This window comes from Pleurodeles waltl, chromosome 11 (genome assembly GCF_031143425.1).
Source record: "Pleurodeles waltl isolate 20211129_DDA chromosome 11, aPleWal1.hap1.20221129, whole genome shotgun sequence".
Lineage (NCBI taxonomy): Eukaryota > Metazoa > Chordata > Amphibia > Caudata > Salamandridae > Pleurodeles > Pleurodeles waltl.
This window is the reverse complement of record NC_090450.1, coordinates 404,074,078-404,092,156: the sequence shown is the minus strand read 5'-3', so window position 1 is coordinate 404,092,156 and position 18,079 is coordinate 404,074,078.

The following is an 18,079-nucleotide window of genomic DNA, read 5'->3' as shown; positions in this document are numbered from 1 at the left end:
CATATCCTGAGGAGTGCAAAGACACAGTCTCTCAAGTCTCTACAGTGGGTGGGTTGCCCACTGCCATATCCTGGTGAGTGCAAAGCCACAGTCTCTCAGGTCTCTACAGTGGGTGGGTTGCCCACTGCCATATCCTGGGGAGTGCAAAGCCACAGTCTCACAAGTGGATAACAGTCTCCACTGGTTCTGGAGGGGGCATGGTACCCAGAGTGCTTCATCCTGCTAAGGACAGAGGTAGTGGATGCTCTTCTCCACTGGTTCTGGACGGGGCATGGTGCCCAGAGTGCATCATTCACCTAGTGACGGACTCAGTTGCGTCAGTGCCCTTGCCGCTCATGGGCCAGCAGTGCTTGAGACAGCGGTGCCCTGTTTAGCGGTGCTTGAGTTGGCGGTGCCCTGTGCAGCGGTGCTTGAGACGGCGTTGCCCTGTTCAGCGGTGCTTGAGTTGGCGGTGCCCTGTTCAGCGGCGCTTGAGTTGGCGGTGCCCTGTGCAGTGGTGCTTGAGACGGTGGTGCCCTGTTCAGCGGTGCTTGAGTTGGCGGTGCCCTGTGCAGCGGTGCTTGAGACGGCAGTCCCCTGTTCAGTGGTGCTTGAGTTGGCAGTGCCCTGTTCAGCGGTGCTTGAGTTGGCGGTGCCCTGTTCAGCGGTGCTTGAGATGGCGGTCTCCATTGCAGGGTCTCAGCTGCTGGCGGTCCTTCATGGCCCAGCAGGGCTTGTGCTGGCGGTCCTTCATGGCCCAGCGGTGCATGTGCTGGCGGTCTGTCATGGCCCAGCGGGGCTTGTGTTGGCGGTCCTTCATGGCCCAGCGGGCTTTTGCTGGCGGTCATTCATGGCCCAGCTGGGCTGGTGCTGGCGGTGGCCTCCTGGGCAGGTGGGCTGGTGCTGGCCTCCTGGGCAGGTGGGCTGGTGCTGGCGGTGGCCTCCTGGGCAGGTGGGCTGGTGCTGGCAGTGGCTTCCTGGGCAGGTGGGCTGGTGCTGGTGGTGGCCTCCTGGGCAGGTGGGCTGGTGTTGGCGGTGGCCTCCTGGGCAGCTGGGCTGGTGCTGTCGGGCCCCTCCAGGGCAGGTGGGCTAGTGCTGGCGGTCCTGTTTTGGGCAGCTGGGCTTGTGCTGGAGGTGGGCTCCTGGGCATCGGGGATGATGGCGGTCTTCTCCGCCGTGCTACTCTTCCCAGACTTGCCGGATTTCTTGTGGCCCTTCCCCACCTTGGAAGGTGTCACAGCTGACTCCACACTCCCACCGGGACCCCTGGGAGTGGATTTGGTGGCTGGAATCTTCCCCCTCTCCCGCCGGGCACTGGCCAACTTCTGATGCTTCACAGGTGGGGGATTGTCTGTGCTGTGGCTCCGTGCCACACTGGCTGCACTGGTGGCCCGTGCACTCCAGATTCCGGTGACTACAGGTACCACTGGTCCCGGAGATGTTGTGGCTGAGGTGCTAGTTCGGGACCTAGGAGATGGATGGGGTGGGGGAGGTGTGGGAAAGAGGTCAAGGGTGGACAGGAAAAGTTTTTGGACACACTGGGACGGGTAGCTGGAGGGAGTTTGGAAGTGGAGGAAGAGGTGGTGGTTGTAGGAGGTGTACGTTTGGTGACTTTGGGTGAAGGTGCATGCGCTGGAGGCTGTCGTGAGGTGGATGGCTGTTGGGTGGGTGTGTGCCTGCGTTTGTGTATCTTGGGAGGGGGCGTCACAGACACACTGGGAGAGGACACAGGGGATGTGTGAATGGTAGTGGGGGTGGTGACTGCACGTGAGCGAGGTGTGGTGGTGGGTGTGCTGGAGAGGGACGTAGTGGCTGGAGAGGTAGTGCATGCAGGTGCGAGTGTAGACAAGACTGGGAGGGAGGAGGGAGATGAGGAGGAGGGGGACAATGGATGTTGGTGTGTCTGCATGTGTGTGATGCTTGCGTGAGTGCCTGTGGGATGTGTGGTACTTATGTTTGCCAGAGCTTCCCTTGTATGTTGAGTTGTGTGCCTGCTGGTCTGTAGGTGTGCTTGTGATAGGCTGAGGTACAGGGGATTGGGTCTGGGTGGAGGAAGTTGGAGAGGGGAGGCTAGAGACGGGGACAATGGCTGCCATCAGTGCTGAGGCCAGAGTCTGAAAAGCTTGCTGAAGGGCCGCCTGACCAGAATGAATGCCCTCCAGGAATGCATTGGTCTGTTGCAACTGCCTCTCTAAACCCTGGATGGCATTCAAAATGGTAGACTGCCCAACAGTGAGGGACCTGAGGAGGTCAATGGTCTCCTCACTGAGGGCAGCAGGGGTGACTGGGGCAGGGCCTGAGGTGCATGGGGCAACGGTGATACCCACCCTCCTGGGAGAGCGGGCACGGGGCAAAGGCTGAGTGTAGGAGGCTGGCCTGGTTTGTAGTGGGTGCCAAGGGGTACTTACACTCTGTACCAGGTCCAGTTATCCCTTATTAGTTTAGAAGAGGTGTTTCTAGCAGCTTAGGCTGATAGAAGGTAGCTATAGCAGAGCAGCTTAGGCTGAACTAGGAGACATGCAAAGCTCCTACTATTCCACTGGTGTCATATGCACAATATCATGAGAAGACACAATACACAGATATACTAAAAATAAAGGTACTTTAGTTTTATGACAATATGCCAAAAGTATCTCAGTGAGTACCCTCAGTATGAGGATAGCAAATATACATAAGATATATGTACACAATACCAAAATTATGCAGTAATAGCAAAAGGAAGTAATGCAAGCAATGTAAAGTTACAGTAGATTGCAAAAGGAGCACATAGGTATAGGGGCAACACAAACCATAAGTGGAATGCGAACCACGAATGGACCCCAAACCTATGTGAGCTTGTAGAGGGTCGCTGGGACTGTAAGAAAACAGTGAGGGTTAGAAAAATAGCCCACCCCAAGACCCTGAAAAGTAGGTGTAAAGTGCACCTATATTCCCCTGAGAGCACAGAAGTCGGGATGGGGGAATTTTGCAAGGAAGACCAACACCAGCAAAGCAACAACAGTGGATTTCTGGACCTGAGTAACTATAAAACAAGGGGACCAAGTCCAAGAGTCGCGACAATGTTGAGAGTCGGCAGATGCCCAGGAAATGCCAGCTGAGGATGCAAAGAAGCTGCCACCGGATGGTAGAAGCTGTGGATTCTGCAAGAACGAAGAGGGCTAGAAACTTCCCCTTTGGAGGATGGATGTCCCACGTCGTGAAGAAGTTTGAAAAGGTGTTCCCACGCAGAAAGACCACAAACAAGCCTTACTAGCTGCAAGGGTCACGGTTAGGGTTTTTGGATGCTGCTGTGGCCCAGGAGGGACCAGGATGTCGCCACTTGAATGAGGAGACAGAGGGGGCGCCCAGCGAGTTAGGGAGCCCTCACAGAAGCAGGCAGCACCCGCAGAAGTACCGGAACAGGCACTTGGAAGAGGAGTGAACCGGAGTCCACCCGAAGACACAAAAGGGAGTCCCACAACGCCGGAGGACAACTCAGAAGGTTGTGCACTGCAGGTTAGAGTGTCGGGACCCAGGCTTGGCTGTGCACGAAGGAAATCCTGGAAGAGTGCACAGGAGCCGGAGCAGCTGCAAATCACGCGGTACCCAGCAGTGCAGTCTAGCGTGGGGAGGCAAGGACTTACCTCCACCAAACTTGGACTGAAGAGTCACTGGACTGTGGGAGTCACTTGGACAGAGTTACTAAGTTCCAGGGACCACGCTCGTCATGCTGAGAGGGGACCCAGAGGACCGGTGATGCAGTCTTTTGTTGCCTGCGGTTGCAGGGGGAGGATTCCGTCGTCCCACGGGAGATTTCTTCAGAGCTCCTGGTGCAGAGAGGAGGCAGACTACCCCCAGAGCATGCACCACCAGCAAACAGGCGAGAAAGCGGCAGGAGAAGCGATACAAGGTTGCAGTAGTCGTCTTTGCTACTTTGTTGCGGTTTTGCAGGCGTCCTGAGCAGTCAGCGGTCAATCCTTTGACAGAAGGTGAAGAGAGAGATGCAGAGGAACTCTGATGAGCTCTTGCATTCGGTATCTAAAGAATTCCCCAAAGCAGAGACCCTAAATAGCCAGAAAAAGAGGTTTGGCTACCTAGGAAGGAGGATAGGCTAGTAACACAGGTAAGAGCCTATCAGAAGGAGTCTCTGACGTCACCTGCTGGCCCTGGCCACTCAGAGCAGTCCAGTGTGCCAGCACACCTCTGAATCCGAGATGGCAGAGGTCTGGGGCACGCTGGAGGAGCTCTGGGCACCTCCCAGGGGAGGTGCAGGTCAGGGGAGTGGTCACTCCCCAAACCTTTGTCCAGTTTTGCGTCAGAGCAGGGCTGGGGGATCCCTGAACCGGTGTAGACTGGCTTATGCAGAGATGGGCACCATCTGTGCCCATCAAAGCATTTCCAGAGGCTGGGGGAGGCTACTCCTCCCCAGCCCTGACACCTTTTTCCAAAGGGAGAGGGTGTAACACCCTCTCTCTGAGGAAGTCCTTTGTTCTGCCTTCCTGGGCCAGGCCTGGCTGGACCCCAGGAGGGCAGAAACCTGTCTGAGGGGTTGGCAGCAGCCGCAGTGAAACCCCGGGAAAGGTAGTTTGGCAGTACCCGGGTCTGTGCTAGAGACTCTGTAGATCATGGAATTGTCTCCCCAACGCCAGAATGGCATTGGGGTGACAATTCCATGATCTTAGACATGTTACATGGCCATGTTCGGAGATACCATTGTGACGTTATACATAGGTAGTGACCTATGTATAGTGCATGCGTGAAATGGTGTCCCCGCACTCACAAAGTCCGGGGAATTTGCCCTGAACGATGTGGGGGCACCTTGGCTAGTGCCAGGGTGCCCACACACTAAGTAACTTAGCACCCAACCTTCACCAGGTGAAGGTTAGACATATAGGTGGCTTATAAGTTACTTAAGTGCAGTGGTAAATGGCTGTGAAATAACGTGGACGTTATTTCACTCAGGCTGCACTGGCAGGCCTGTGTAAGAATTGTCAGATCTCCCTATGGGTGGCAAAAGAAATGCTGCAGCCCATAGGGATCTCCTGGAACCCCAATACCCTGGGTACCTCAGTACCATATACTAGGGAATTATAAGGGTGTTCCAGTATGCCAATGTGAATTGTTAAAATTGGTCACTAGCCTGTTAGTGACAATTTGTAAAGCAGAGAGAGCATAACCACTGAGGTTCTGGTTAGCAGAGCCTCAGTGAGACAGTTAGGCATCACACAGGGAACACATACATATAGGCCACAAACTTATGAGCACTGGGGTCCTGGCTAGCAGGGTCCCAGTGACACATACCAAACATACTGACAACATAGGGTTTTAACTATGAGCACTGGGTCCTGGCTAGCAGGATCCCAGTGAGACAGTGAAAACACCCTGACATATACTCACAAACAGGCCAAAAGTGGGGGTAACAAGGATAAAAAGAGGCTACTTTCTCACACTGAGGGGCGGTGCTGGTGGGGGGGGGGCGCTGTACCTGTAGATGCGGGGGCACAGATGTTGCCGCCACCACATGGAAGCTCCCATCAGAGGACGAGTCCGTGTCGCTGGTGTCAGCTCCTGTCCCCGCCGCGGAGCTCCCCTCGCCCTCCGTCCCACTGGTGAACTCTGAGTCCGTAGTCTCGCCCTCCAGGGCCATGTGGGATGCAGCTCCCTCGTGCTCCGGTGCCACTGCTCCTCCGTCTGATGATTCTAATGCACACAAGAACAGGGAGACCACAAAAAAGGGGGGGGAACGACAGAAGAAAGACATGTTGAGTGCATGCATTACCGCTACCGTTGGCGGACCCGACAGACACAGAAGCCCCCTGCACTACGCCGCGCTCTTTGGCTCCACTGTTCAATTCCTGGGAAATGGCCTACAAGGCCATGGATGACATCTACACACATAGGTGACACAGGGGCATGACTAGGTGTACTTGCCACTCTACAGAGGTGGGGTGGGGTGCCACATGGCCTGCCTTAAGGAGGGGCCTTGCCTACGGAACTCGCCCTGGCCTAGGGAAACCCACAGCCCACCTCCCAGACCCAGACACCTCCACTGCACGCAAAGTCAGCAGAATGAGAGTGTACTCACCCCCTTGTGTCTGCTGTGATGCCCTCAAGCACCCATCCAACTCCGGGTAGGCCACCGCCAGGATCCTGAACATCAGGGGGGTCATGGTGCGACGGGCACCCCTCCCACGTTGGGAGGCCTTCCCCAGCTGAGCCTCCGCCGTCTTCTTGCTCCAGCGGTGAATGTCCTCCCATCTTTTCCGGCAGTGGGTGCTCCGTCTGTGGTAGACCCTCAGGGTCCGGACGTCCTTGGCGATGGCACACCAAATATCTTTTTTCTGGTGGGCGCTGACCTACATGAAATGTACAGCGGAAAAAGAGAAGTTATTACCAACTGCACCGTCAAAGTGATTGTCCCCCATCCCTACCCTTGCCATGTGGCACATGCATTCACAGTCTTTCATGCACGCAGCATTCTCCCCCCTTCCTTCTTACATCCAGCCCTCTCCACACAGGCATAGCCCATACAACATGCTTCCTGTGTACTTACCTGTTTGTCTGGAGGACCGTAGAGTAGCGTGTACTGGGGGAGGACCCCATCCACGAGCTTCTCCAACTCCTCTGATGTGAAGGCAGGGGCCCTTTCCCCAGACACTCAAGCCATTGTATCTTCCAGACGAGGTCACAGCAGCACTTGCAGTGTAGGTCCTCTCCTGTCGAAGATCAGGTATCGAGTGATTGAACAGATAGAAAATGACGGTCACGTCCGCGGCGGTGCGTACCGTCATTGGCTCCTGGGACCCATAGGGTCCGATGTTAACCAATGCAGCATTGTGCCGCGGTCTTCGACCGCCTTCCGTGACGGTGTAAAACGCCAGCGCAGTTACCTCACATCCCATTGTCCCACTTTACAGGTCAGGCAGCCGCCATTTCAAGGTCCCACTTGGCTTTATTTTTAACTGCGTCACACATACCTAGGCCTAGCTTCAACACACATACAGGCCAATTTTCGGATTATGATTCGTGTACTGTGTAAGCTGTGTGTACGTACCTCTAAGTTGGTTGACTCTGTGCTCGCTGTTGTCCTTCATAGGCACCGTCCGCTGGGACATGTGAGGAGATGGCGGCATCCTCCGGTGTACCGACCGTTGGTGGACCTGTCGACAATGGAGGAGCGACATGTGATTATCACATACAGGCTTGACCATACCACAATCCAGGAACTGTGTGCCCAGTTGGAACCAGACCTGATGTCAGCAATCCGCCATCCCACAGGAATCCCCCCTCAAGTGCAGGTGCTGTCAGTGCTCCATTTCCTTGCAAGTGGGTCTTTTCAAACAACAGTGGCCATAGCATCAGGGATATCCCAGCCTATGTTTTCCAATGTATTGTCCAGAGTGTTGTCTGCCCTTCTGAAACACATGCAGAGCTACATAGTTTTGACTCAGGTGGAGGATTTGCCTACAGTGAAAGGTGATTTCTATGCCCTGGGACACATCCCCAACATCATAGGTGCCATTGATGGGACACATGTGGCTTTGGTCCCCCCCACAGGAGTGAACAGGTGTACAGAAACCGGAAGAGTTATCATTCGATGAATGTACAGATGGTATGTTTGGCAGACCAGTACATCTCCCATGTGAATGCCATGTTCCCTGGCTCAGTGCATGACGCCTACATCGTGCGGAATAGCAGCATCCCTTATGTGATGGGTCAACTCCAGAGGCACCGTGTGTGGCTAGTAGGTGAGCACCTGGAAGCAAGACAGTGGGAATGGTTGTCTGGGTCTGGGGATATCCCTACAGGTTAGTGCGTGTCTAACAGTTGTCCCTCACCATTTGCAGGTGACTCTGGTTACCCCAACCTGTCATGGCTACTGACCCCAGTGAGGAATCCCAGGACAAGGGCAGAGGAACGCTACAATGAGGCCCATGGGCAACTAGGAGGGTGCTCGAGTGGACCTTCAGCCTCCTGATGGCCAGGTTCCGGTGCCTAAATAGGACAGGTGGATCCCTATTCTACTCACCAAATAAGGTGTGCCAGATCATCGTGGCCCGCTGTATGCTTCACAACTTGGCTTTGCGACGACAGGTGCCTTTTCTGCAGGAGGATGGTCCAGATGGCAGTGTTGTGGCATCTGTGGAGCCTGTGGACAGTGAAGAGGAGGAAGCAGAGGAAGAAGACATGAACAACAGGGACTCAGTGATCCAGCAATATTTCCAGTGAGACACAGGTAAGAGTACAGACCTGCCTACTACATGTACTTTAACACTACTGCCTCTCTACTGTCTGTCGTTTTCACCCAGTGTATGGTCACTGAGTTGTCACTTTCCCTTACCATTTCACAGATGTGGGTCCCACTGTGTGACATCTGCTTAGATTCCCCATGGACTAGAGCTGTGTGACATACGTATGTTGACATTACAATTGAAAGAGCATTTTGTCACTGTAATTGCTAATACACTATTTCGAAATCACAGACAGACTCCAGATTGTTTTGTGCTTTAAGTGTGTTTATTTAAGTGCTCAATATTGGAGGGGTTAGTGAAATGGTGAGGGGTGATGGCGGAGGAATGTCCATGGCAGAGTCCAGTCTATTAGTCTCACAGGTGCATTGCCCATATGGGCATAGGAAGTGGAGCTGGGCCAGTTTAAGGATGGACAGGGTGACAAAGTGGGACAGTAGGATGACAATCAGGGTGGTCTCATTTCTTGGCGGGGTCTTGGCATCGTGCTCTGTCTGTGTCCTGGATCTCAGGGACCGTTTGCGGGGTGGTTCTCCGTCTGCAGGTGGTGGGGTGCTGGTGTGGTGGTCCTGTGGCGGGGCGTCTTGTCCACTAGCGCCAGCGGAGGTGGTGGGCTGTTCATCATCCATCCTAGTGTCAGGGGCCCCTTGTAGTGCCACAGTGTCCCTCCTGGTGTTGAGTACTTCCTTCAGCACCCCTACGATGGTGCCCAGGGTGGAGCTGATGGTTCTGAGTTCCTCCCTGAAGCCCATATACTGTTCCTCCTGCAGGTGCTGGGTCTCCAGAAACTTGGCCAGTACCGTTACCATCGTCTCCTAGGAGTGGTGGTAGGCTCCCATGATGGAGGAGAGGGCCTCGTGGAGAGTGGGTTCCCTTGGCCTGTCCGCCCCCGACGCACAGCAGCCCTCCCAGTTTCCCTGTGTTCCTGGGCCTCCATCCCCTGGACCGTGTGCCCACTGCCACTGCACCCAGGTCCCTGTTGTTGTTGGGGTGGTGGGTTATCCTGGGTTCCCTGTAGTGGTGGACACACAGCTGATTGACGTGTCCTGGGGACGGAGGTATGGGCCCGCTGGGTGGGTGCTGTGCTGGTCTTTCCAGAGGGGGGAAGGTCTGTGGTGGCCTGTGACTGGGTGAGGGAAACCGACTGTCCCGAGGTCCCCAATGGGTCGGCTGGTCATCTTAATCCAGTTGGACAGAGCTGCTGTCATCACTGTGGGCCTCTTCTGTTGGTGGTGTGGACATGTGTGGACCATCCTGTCCGGTGACGTTGGGTAGGGGTCCTGTAGGGGTATAAAAGGATGGTTATTACATCTGTGTGTGGCATGGTGTGCAATGGGTGGGTGACCGTGTACCCCAGTGCTTGCATTCCTGTGTGGGGCCTTGTGTGATGATGGTTTAGGGGGTTGTATGGGTATGTGCAGTGGGCATGCTTTAGTGATGGGTGTCCATGCTTTGTTGTTGCATGCAGGGCTTGGTGTTGGGATAGGTGGTTTGTGATGTTGGGACATATGTGAGGAGTTGGGGTGCTGGGGGTGAGGGTGGGGGTATGTGCTGGCATGCAGGTAGGGTGGGGGATGTAATAATTAAGATTTGTCTTACCAGAGTCCATTCCTCCACCTACTCCTGCGAGGCCCTCAGGATGCAGAATCGCCAAGACCTGCTCCTCCCATGTTGTTAGTTGTGGGGGAGGAGGTGGGGGTCCGCCGCCAATCCGCTGAACCGCCTGGTGGTGTCTTGAGACCATGGAATGCACCTTCCCCCGTAGGTCGTTCCACCTCTTCCTGATGTCCTCCCGATTTCTTGGGTGCTGTCCCACTGCGTTGACCCTGTCCACTATTCTTCGCCATAGCTCCATCTTCCTTGCAATGGAGGTGTGCTGCACCTGTGCTCCGAATAGCTGTGGCTCTACCCGGACGATTTCCTCCACCATGACCCTGAGCTCATCCTCCGAGAACCTGGGGTGTCTTTGCCGTGTCATGGGGTGGTGTAGGTGATGTGTGGTGTGGAGTGTGTGGTGATAAGTGTGCTGATATGTAGTGGTGTGTTGTGTGAGGTGTTTGGAAGTTCTGTGGGTGATGGTGTTGTGTGCCTGTGGATGCTGTTGTTCTTGCTGGTGCTGTCTCTCTCTGGCCTTTTTTGTCGTAGGGGTTTGTGGGTGATGTGGGTGTGTGTTTTATATTGTATTGGGAGTGTGGGAGTGGTGTGTGTATGTGTATCAGGTGTGTGTATTTGTAATTGTCCAATGTGGCTGTGTTTTGTAAGAGTGTGTGTATTTTGAGCGCAGCGGTGTGTACCGCCAATGGAATATCGCGGTTAAAAGACTGCCGCGTGGATTCGTGTGTCATGATAGTGTGGGCGTTTTTCTGTTGGCGTGACGGTGGAGGTTTTGTTTTCGCCAGTTTATCACTGACCTTTGGTGTGGCCGACTTGTGTGGGTGTCTGAATATTGGCAGATTCCGAAATGTGGGTCATAATAGCTGTGGCGGAATTCCGCGGCTGCAGCGGTGTGTTTGCGGTCTTCTGCACGGCTGTAAGCGGCTTTTACCGCCAATGTTGTAATGACCGCCTACATATCTAAACCCTTGTGGTATTGCAGTTAAACTTAATGCTAGAAGGATTTAACTGATAGTCTGTCATAAATGAGACTCTAAAGTAACAGAATATATTGAAAATGTATTGAATTTCTAAATATTATTAAGTTAAATACATGTACAAAAAAAGGAAATGCAGTTCTATGTTATACTGACTGAAATACATTGACGGAGTCTTTCTGTTTAAAGGTTATAGTAATCTGAATACTAATGAAGAACTAAGACAAATTAATAGTCTTCGTAGTAAAATGCATTTTATTTGCTGTATTAATATGCTGTATTAATTAACTCACATGAGCCTAAGTGAGGCCTGTTCGGCCCATTTTTTTGTGACTGTGCAGAGAATGCTGATTCATTTCCTTTACATGAACTTTCTTTTCAGACTTCGTTTCCATGAGACGACTAGCTTTAGTAATAGACATCTATTATTTAGACATAAAGAGAACGTAAGAGATTGTCCTTGAGTGTGGAACATCCTGAGCAACAGACTGTGACTGTATACAATTGTTTCAAACTTGTGTGGAGCTACATGGAAGGAAGATGTTCCCATGAAAGAATTGGGAAGAAATATTGATGTTTAAATTTGGAGTTGTATAATCGATTTCTAATGGATGATAACCCTTCAAAACAATATTGACTGTCTCCTTTCATGAATCATATTGCCTTATGAACTTTGATATGCCATTGACTAGTTGGACTTTGGTCAGGTTCCCTTGGTCAGATTGATGAGCACACTGCCTATGACGAAGTATTTTTTACTATGCTTGCTTCTTAGAGATTCCCCATTGAAACTTAGAGATTTTTCTCTAACCCCCTGCAGAAGACCCTTGATTGAGTTTCTTATATGCTGACACTTTCCCTTTTTACCTATCTTTTGCCCACCTTAGTTAGTAGTCTGTTGCTCGAGATTACCTTTTTCCAAATTATTTTTGTCCTTTTTGTCTTTTGCTCGCATGTGTACCACCCCACACATGTTCTTCCCTGATTTGGCTGATTTTAGGATTTCCCTGTGCCCAGCTAAATTACAACTCCACTGATTTAAATTGACTTGTTGCTTGCAAAGCCTGAATAATGTTTAATTTCTGTATCAGAAATAATTCTGTTGATGTTTTGTACTCTTCTTATTGAATGCTTAGTTTTATTATTGTTAAATTGCCTGAACTTGTTTCATCGCCTTGGGCAACCCTTGATGATTTTATATATTTACAATTTTGTTTTGCAAGTTATCTACATGACTTTGAGCTTAGGTTTGTGATAAAGCCCCTGAACTTTATTTTTGACTGGAGTTTTCCTTGTAGGGCCACACTGGTCATAGTGTGTAAATTGATTGGTTGTATTGAAATGTTGTTATTGGTTCTAACACACCCCATACTGAATCCAAAGATTGGTTAACGTAGATGAGCATCAATTCCTGCGAAGGATGAAAATGCTCCAGCACCCACAACTAGTACATCATCAAAATGCAGACTAACAAATGTAAAAAATTAAAAACAAGACAGCAGAACTTTTTCAGATATACACCCAGGTTCTGAAACAGCATCCCCGTATCCAACAGAACTGCTCGAATGCTGCTTCAATTTAGGAAAGAATTGAAGATGCACCCCATTACAGAACACAATACCACAATGCATTACAAGTGCACAAACCAGCTACCTCTCCTGTCACTTGTTCAGTTTAAACTTGTCTTTGGGCCACGTGTAGCAACTTTCAGATTTGCAACCCACAAATTTCCAGTCAGAGTGACTCACAATTTGCGAGTCGCAAATCTGAATGTAGGATGGTGTCCCTGACACCATCTGCGATTCGCAAGGGGGTCGCAAATGCCCACCTCATGAATAATCATCAGGTGGGTCGCAATTTGCGACCCCCTTGTGAATGGCGGCCCTCACAGGGAGGGTGGCCTGCTGCAGACAGCAGACCACCATGTCTGTGGCTGCTTTTCAATACAGCAGTTTTTCTGTTTTTGTAATGCAGCCCATTTTCCTTAGAGGAAAACGAGATGCATTACAAAAACAAAAAATGAAACATTTTCGTTTCATTTTTCACTGCCTGCTCTGAAATTTTTTTTACATTGACATTCACAACGGGGAAGGGGTCCCATGGGGACCCCTCCACTTTTGCGAATGTGTTAGAACCTATTCGAAATGGGTGCAAACTGCGATTGGTTTGCGACTGCGTTCGTGGTCACAAAACAATCCTACATTGCACTACGAGGCGCAATTGGGAAGGGAACACCCCTTCCTAATTGCGAGTCGCAAACCCATTTTGCTATTCGGTAACCAGGTTACTGAATCGCAAAACTGGATTTGTGCATTGCGATGTGCTTTTTGCATATCGCAAACAGCGAAATTCGCTGTTTGCGATGTGCAAAAAGTTTAGTACACGTGGCCCTCTAACCCTCCACAGCACTCTTCTGCCTTCGTCTAGGTTAATTCTAGAGAACTGCTTCCCAAGCTTTTAGGAACCACTGCCCATTTTTTTAGAATAACAAACTTTTGCAGCCTGCGTAGCTTTAATGGATGAGGCAGGAGATTTTTAATGTAAGTAAAGCATTGTGTGGTAACTCACTGTCATTTACAGACAGCATATTTCCCAACGAAATGGCTACTAAATTGACACAGACAGACAGCTTTAATGATAAAACTATATTCCACACAAAAGAAAAAAATATTTTGCGGTAATTGGGTCTCAGGGAATATATATCACTTGTGCATCACCAAGAAACGTATCTTGTTTTTTTTTAAACCTAATAATATCTTTTTTTTTCACATTTTAGAACTGTAAAAAAATTGTGCTTAATTTATTTTGCTTTCCTAACTGCTGAATGCGTACACTTCATTTACAGGTATTTACATATTGCTGTATTTTACAAAAAGTGCCATCCTACAGCTTTACCTTTCACACTGGTGTACCCAGGAAGACTGTAACATAATGCACTTTACTTCCTTTCTCTGAGTGCAAAGTGAGAAGAGTTTCTAACACCAATCCCAATGTCAAAATAAACATTAGCAAAGCCACAATGGTTTGCCATTGACCGTCAGCCTCTTGTCAATTCTTGTGTTGCTTTTTCATGTTTTTTTTAAACTGTATTGTCCAAGAAGTGGTCAGGCCCTCATCAATCTAAAAGAAAACATTGACTAAAGGCAAAAATGTTTTTGTGGTCTCAAACAAGCAGACATTATCATAGAACTCCCTGATGTTGAAGGGAACTATTTTGTGTGTGGATGTGTTCCTTGTGAAAGAACAGCATGCCACAAGTCGTAGTGAAGTCATGGCTGAAGTGGCTGCCACATTGCCCTTTGATGCATGCTGGATGTTGTCTGGCTGAAAACCTCAATTAGTGACACAATTTTAGGAAAATCTAAATATCTTGGTTAACAGAGACATAAAAAAGCCAATTGGTCATCAACGGCTGCCACTCTCTTGCAAAAAAGGAAAGGATGAAAAACAAAAATAGGGAAAAAAGAAGGAAAGAAAGAAAGAAAGAAAGAAAGAAAGAAAGAAAGAAAGAAAGAAAGAAAGAAAGCCAGGGTTGGCAAGATTGATAGAGCTCACTGATTAACCTACATACCGAGTTCATGTGAGCTGATGTGAACTAGCAGCAGTCAGATAAGAAAGGCCATATGAAAGCAATTTACAACAGCATTAACAGGAGATGGCATCTGATAAAGCTGTAATGTGTCCTGTGTTTACATCAAAATTGTCCTTCTGTCACATTGGGCTTCAAACACAAAGACAGCAATAAAGTATTTATAAAAGAAAAAGGAAAACACTGGCACTGAAGCTAACTACCTTGTCTGTGAATGTAAACCTAGTGAAAGAGCAAAATCCAGTCACTCAGAGTGAAATTAACCAGTGACTTAAGTAGGCTGACCTATTGCCCCAAGCTGTATGTATGCTGAAGTGGGCAGAAGCAAAATGTGTATGACACTACAATAGACCAATGGATGAAGAGAGGCTGCTGAAAGCCCCCTTAAGTAAGAATATTAAATACATAATTTTATTAAAATCAAAAGGTCTTGTCTAACATGAGACCTAATAATTCTATTAAAATCAAAAGGTTTTGTCTAACACCAGACCTAAAAATAAGCAGCAATTTTCAGAACACACAGCCTGACATTACACCTGTCTTTCAAGAGTGGCAACTGTGACAAGGCTAATACAGAATTTAATGGATCTTTATTTATTGCTCGGCCTTTCACTGTCTACCAAAAATCATCTTGAGGCACAGCTACGGGGCGCAACCAACAGTTTTGGGAACAGTGTGGTAGAGAAATACCAAATATACACACATGCATATCACCTCATTGGTGTTGCAAAATATGTTTACTGTACAAACTTAGGCCAAGATTTAAGAGAACACTTTAGCGTTCTTTTTTTTTTACGCTAATGTGGCCCAATAAGGCCAAAATAGCCGTGCTAGATTTACAAAGTGGCGCAATGCATGCAATTTGCCACTTTGTAACCCCTTGCACCACATTAGGCGTGTACCAGGCATAATGCTTGCAAGGGGGGCATTCCCCCGTTAGGGGGTAGGGGCAACAAAATGGCACAAAGAAATCTAAATGATTTCTTTGCGCAATTTTTGGGGGCATTTTTAACACCTGTTCAGAGCAGGCGTTAAAAGGGGGCACACTATTGGATACAATGGGCCCCTATGTACTGTTCAGGTTTAGTGCCTAAATTGTGGCTCTAACCCTGAACAGTACATCAATAGCGTCAAAAAAGTTTATGCTGTTGCCCCGTACCCTGCACCATGGTGCACCATATTTTAAATACAGTGCACACATGGTGTCAGTATGGGGGTACTAGGGGGGCCCAAGAAAAGTGGTGCTGCACTGGATGCAGCTCCAGTTTTCTTAAATCTGCCCCTTAATGTGCACATAATGCCTAGAAGCTACAAATAAATACCACACTCGATGTATGCCTTAGAAGGATATAGCATAGGCATGAACCCCCAAAGAGATATTTCTGATGTGTGGTCTTAAGCCTGCACCTCATTTGTGCTACACAACAATAACATTTTGGCCACCTTGGAAAAGATTGTATTCAACTTTTTTGGGGGGATTTGGTAATGCATAATAAGTCATTAATCCTGTAAAATTTAGTCTAAAAAATGAATTATTGATCTCTCAACACATGAGGATTTAAACACGTGGCTAAATGGTATTCTACCAGGTTTGGCAGTGCAAGACCCCCCTCTATAGTTGATCTTATACAGGAAGCTTATCACTTGGTACTTTATTGGCCCAAACAAAAGGTTGAACACATTTCTTCCATTTCTCTGAAAAATGTAATTTGCAGAGCACAAGGCAAGGCGATGAACAATACATTTTAAAGAGGTAAGATGGACATGCATATCTGCGTGAGTCTGCCAATTGTTGTCCTCTCTGAGAATAGCGTTTTAATTTCTTGATTAATGGCATATCATTTAGTGCAAAAACAGTACCAGTATCTTCCTTAGAGTATACACTGAGATAACTTTTAGGTTTGAATGTGCGAAGCTTGGGGAATAAGTTGCCTGTCTTGCAATTACATACAAAAATCGTTTTTTAGTCTGTTTACCTTATGTCCAACCACCAATTAAGATAAGTGAAAAATATTCAATAATCTTTTCTGAATTTATAGACCCGGCTTCAAAAACAGTGCAACGTCGTCCTTGTACAGTTTAATATTAGACATCTACTAACTGGTGATTCTATATTGTGATCCGTTCTTATGGCAATGGCAAGAGACTCTATAAAAATAGCAAATAAAATGAGGACAATTGGGCATTCCTGTCTTGTTCCGCAGTTCACCTTACATACATCAGTGTCTGTTGAATTTATTATTAGTCAAGCAGATGCCCCCTGATACATCCTTTGTATAACCTATATACAATTTATTGGGACAGTGAATCTCTCTAAGATATAAAAAAGACTCTACCAACAGACCAAATGAAAAGTCTTTTCAGCCTCAATCAAGAAATTTGTTATGGTGCATAGGTGCCTGCCTGGAATAAAACCACATTGATCTGTGTTAACCAATGCGCCAGCTATCTTAGTCAATTAGTCAGCAAATAGTTTCATAATGATTTTATAGTCGGTATTTAGGAGGCTGATTGGTCTGTATGAGTTAATACTCTACGGGTTCTCTCTTTTATGAGAAAACTTACTATACTGGCATTATCAAACAATGGTGGAATGCTGCCACCTTTTAAAATATGGTTCCTAAGTTGCAAAATCTGTTTTTTCAAGTGGGTAAACACTTCTTATAAAACTCACTTGGGATGCCATCCTCCCCGCTGGTCTTGTCATTGATTGGATTTTTAGTAGTGTTGTTCATAGTCACTGAACTCTAATTTCAGTGTTAATAACTAGCATTACTAGATTTGTAAACAACACACAATGCCATCTTGGCAGTGAATCATCTGTGCTGGACATAGCCCTTCTTAGGGGATTTCCCTGAAACATTTTGCTTTTTTCTCCCAGTCTTTTGCTGACTCTCTGTGCGTGGCCTAATGACTCTGGGCACTTTCCCAATGTACTGCAGGAGAAAAGTGTGCACGCCCTTCCTACTCACACCAGGAAGATGCACCTACATGATTGATTACGATGCCATACCCATGTGTGCCCTGTAAAAAGATACCCCACATACCTGGGGCAGGTACAGCCCTGGTCACTAGTGGGCCACCCACCAGAATAGCCTGACCAACATGTATTAGCAGATGTTGCAGGCCGGGGAGGCACAGATGTGCCTATGCTCATAGTGGCATCTTTCCCACTGGGGCCATCCCTGAATAGGACTTCAGCTACCCCAAGAGCACACCCAGAGGGCAGAGCAGAAGGGTGTCCCCTACCGTGGTAGGGGAGAACCCCACATGGGTTTCCTCACAGAGGAGATTGGTTCTTTATTGAGGTTCTACTGATCCTGTAGCTACAAGGGGAAAGTGTGCGTGTACCCTCCCTACAGAAGTTAGGAAGGGGCCCCTGCCAGTAGGTGCACACTTGAACCTCAGTGTTTTCATGTATATACTGAGCCTCACCTTTCTTACCTGTATGTACACACTTGCACATTGGTGTTCTCAGATGTACACTAGGTCTGGCACAAATTGCCAGCATGTGCACACTTGCACGTTAGTGTTTTCATGTATACACTGAGCCTGGCCTGGCATGCCTATATGTGCATAATTGCAGATTAGTGTTTTCGTGTATATATTGAGCCTAGCATAACTTACCAATATGTGCACACTTGCACATCAGTGTTCTCAGATATACACTGGGCCAGGCACAACTTGCCAGT